Raw genomic sequence first — 4010 nt, 5'->3', positions numbered from 1 at the left:
TTTATTTTATTTTATTTTATTATTTTTTTGTGTTTGGTAGAACTAATTATTTAATAATTAAAAAATAATTTTTTTAATCACATAAATTTGCAAAATGAGGCTTTACAAAAATTATTATCTTTCTTTGTACATATTTTAATGAAAATTTTTAAAATATACCAATATTATTTGTAATTTAATTTATATAAGCTTTTATATATTTATCTTTAAGAACTTTGAAGTTAAATATTAATACCTAATTGAAATATATGTCTGGCTTGATAATTAAAATCACTTTGCAACAATTGAGGTATTAATTTATTAAATACTATAAGCTGACTTTTCTTATTTTGATCTGAAATTTATCAAACAATTATTCGACTTACTTTATATGAGGACCCATTTCCTTTGAAATACCATTAATAACAATTATTTTAACCGTTATAGTAAGTCCAACCAAACACATTAACCATTAGGGGTGAGCATGTTAGACTGAAAAACTGACACGACCGACCCAAACAGACCGAAATTAAGTCGGACGGTCGGAAATCTAAATAAATCGATCGAGTCAATTTTTCAGTTTTTCTAATCGAAGGTATAGGCAGTCGGAGTGCGTAAGGGGTCGGGTCGAGACCCAACCCAACCAAATTATTTAAAAAAAATAATGTAAAATGTTATTAGATTGATTTAGGGTAAATTTAGTGTCTTTCTTCTTTCTTCTTTCTTCCGCACCCGCAGGCCGCAGCCACACACATCATCCGCTCCGCACGCCAACCAACTTCGTTCTTCCAGCCGCAGACTTCGTTCTTCCAGCCAGACTTCGTTCCAACTTTCTTCTTTCTTCTTTTCTTCTTTGTCTTGTCCTCGATCTTCTTTTCTTTGTTTCACTTCCAACCGCAGACTTCATTCTTCCACCACTCTACATGAACGCCAACCGATCTTCTTTTCTTCGTTACGCCAGCCACTTCACTGATCTTCTTTTCTTTGTTACTTCATTACGCCAACCATTTCGCTGATCTTCTTCTCTTCATTACGCCAGCCGCTTCGCACGCATGTTGTTCCAGCCGGTAGACTTCCAGTCCAACTTTCTTCTTTTTTTCGTAGGTTCGTATCTTCATCTTGATGTCTTCCATTTCAGCCGTTTCAATATATTGTAGATTGTAGATTCCAACTGTTCCAATGGAAATTAGTTGGATTTATGGATGTGTGGGTAGTGATTGACTTATTGTAATATATTGTAGATTGCACACAATGGCCAAAAAAATGGAAATTAGTTTGAAAACAAAAATGGAAATTAGTTTTTTAATACAACTGTCTAAGCCATTCTTAGTGTGCATGAACTTAACAATCTTGCTGAGTTTATGTAAAGCTGAAATACTTTGAGTTTTTGTGAATTGTGTGATACTGATGTCTGACATGTTGTGGTTCAGCTACGTGGATTCAACGGATATGGAGTTTGATGGAACTACAACTGATGATTCAAAAAATAAACAAGATGCAAAAGAAACAGATGTCAATACAGATTTGTTGATGTTAATTCAGCAAATGAGACATCAGATGTTCCAAATCCACCAAAAAGAAGGAATGCGGTGAAAAAATCCATGGCTTAGGATCATTTTGAGAGGCTAAAAGGTGATTCTAAAGACCCTCATGCTCAATGTAAGTACTATGGAGTTGTCTATGCATGTCATTCCAAACGTAATGGTACTGGGACTATGAAGAATCATTTGAAAAATTGTAAAAAATACCATTACCAGAACAAGAGATATCTAACCAAATGACATTAGCTTTCAATACTAAAGTCAAAGACAATATTTAGGGATAATACGTCACAAACTTGAATGTGAGTCATATAGTTTAGAGAGTTGTCGGGAAGCATTGGTTGAAATGGTAATTGTTGACGAATGTCATTCAAGTTTGTGGAGGGTAAAGGATTTAAGAAATTTGTCGATAGATTAACATGTGCAAGTCAACATAGATTTGTTGTTTCATCTCGGTTTACTGTGGCTAGAGATGTGCTTAAGTTATATGTTAATGAGAAAAAGCATTTGAAATACATGTTTGTGAATAAGAAGTATAGAGTTTCTCTCACTATGGATTTTTGGACATCAGGACAAAATATAAATTACATGGTATTAACTGTCCATTTCATAGATTCTGATTGAAGATTACATAAAAGGATACTTAATTTTTGTCCAATTGAGAATCAAAAAGATGATACTATTGGTAAAACCATTGAAAAGAATTTGAAGGATTGGGGCATTGAAAGGGTAATGACTTTGACCGTTGATAATGCAAGTTCGAATGACACTGTCATTTCTTATCTTCTGAAAATATTCAATAAGGGATCATTGTTTCGTTGAGGAGAATTTCTGCATGTTCGTTTGTTGTGCTCATATATTAAATCTCATAGTATGTTGATGCTTTTAAGGAACCTAATGATTGCATTGAAAGAATTCGATATGTTGTACGATTTATAAGATCTTCTCCTACACGTTTTTGAAATTTAAAAAGTGCATTGAAATTGAAAAAAATTCTTGTAAAAGTTATGTGTCTTGATGTTCCCACTAGATGGAACTCTACATATTTGATGCTTGAGGCAGTAGTGAAGTTTGAAAAGATTTTGATATATTAGAAGATGAAAGATGCTTCTTATAGACACGATTGCACCCAAATAAGGAAGATTGGACAAATGCTAAGATGTTGATTAGGTTTTTAAAGGTCTTTTATAATGTGACATTGAAAATTCAGGGTCTTTGTACACCACTTCGAATATGGTTTTTCATCAGATTACAATGGTTCAAAATTGTATACGTTTGAATACTGGTAGTGCAAATGCAATGCTAGTTAGAATGGCCAATAGTATGAAGGCCAAATTTGAGAAGTATTGGGGGAACAATGAAAAAAATAATCTATTGTTGTATGTTGCTATTGTGCTAGATCCTCGAAAAAAGCTAAGGTTTGTATCTTTTTGCCTTAAAAAATTTTTTGGGCCAGAGGTTGCCAAATCTATGGAATGGAACAATGTTGCAGATGTCTCTTTCATGAGTACAGTATTACTCATACTTAGAGTGGGAATAGGAGTACTACTACTAATACACCAATTGTCTCAGCCTCATAGACCATGATTGATTGTGATCTAACTAAAAAGGTGGGTGAAGACTTTGTCTAAGATACAATTGATCTTGATTTTGAAGGCGATGAGACTACACCTTTCGAACAGGGGTCAAAGATTGATATTTATTTTTTGGAAGCGAATGTTAAGAATGAAGGTGATTTTAACATAATTCAATGGTGGAAGAGGAACAGTCATCAGTTTGAGGTTCTTAATCGTATGGCTAGAGATATTTTGGCAATTCCAATATCTACTGTAGCATTTGAGTAGGCTTTTAGTACAGGAGGATGTGTTGTTGATTCATCACGTTGTTCACTGGCTCCAAAAATAATGGAGGCTCTCATTTGTACTCAAAATTGGCTAAATTCGAGTCCAATAGATCTTGAAGTTCAGCATGACATAGAAGAAGTTTCATTATTTGAAGAAGGTATTTATTCATCATTTGTATTTTGTAGTTGTAACTTGTTAGATTAAAATCTTAATGAGGTTGTCTTTCTCTTCTTAATCTTAATTATATAGGATTCAGAGTGGTTATAGACAATGAAAAAGACATTCAAGACCTTCTAGATTTTGAAAAGTTGTCAATTATCGATTAAGCATTTATCATTTGATTTTATTGTAATTTGGTTGTTTTTGACAATTGACTTTATGTTTTATTGTAATTGAGTTGTATTTGACAATTGACTTTATGTTGCAATTTCTAATTTGATTGTATATGACTATGTGTCACGTGACATTTCTATTTGTGATGTACACTCTCTACTCTCATATTAGTTTTGTTTTCAAATATATATGTAATATGTATTAGAGGTTCTTTAAGCAATTAAGCAAGCGAACAATAACACAATCCCAAACAATGGACATGTTAATTGTTAAATATTAAGGGTTGTCAAATCAAATCATATCAATATCTTAT

General features: G+C 32.7%; 1 long non-coding RNA gene across 1 annotated transcript; it reads right to left on the bottom strand.

Moving 5' to 3' along the window:
- Positions 1–398: 398 nt before the first annotated feature.
- On the bottom strand, positions 399–2327 carry LOC120091499. Its single transcript, XR_005485722.1, has 2 exons — positions 1358–2327; positions 399–1150 (listed from the first exon to the last, which is right to left on the bottom strand). It is a non-coding gene; the product is annotated as an uncharacterized LOC120091499 (long non-coding RNA).
- Between the last annotated feature and the right edge of the window lie 1683 nt (positions 2328–4010).

The sequence above is a fragment of the Benincasa hispida genome, chromosome 11, assembly GCF_009727055.1.
Source record: "Benincasa hispida cultivar B227 chromosome 11, ASM972705v1, whole genome shotgun sequence".
In the NCBI taxonomy this organism is placed as follows: domain Eukaryota; kingdom Viridiplantae; phylum Streptophyta; class Magnoliopsida; order Cucurbitales; family Cucurbitaceae; genus Benincasa; species Benincasa hispida.
The sequence above is the reverse complement of the archived record's forward strand: the minus strand, read 5'-3'. Positions and strand labels throughout refer to the sequence as shown.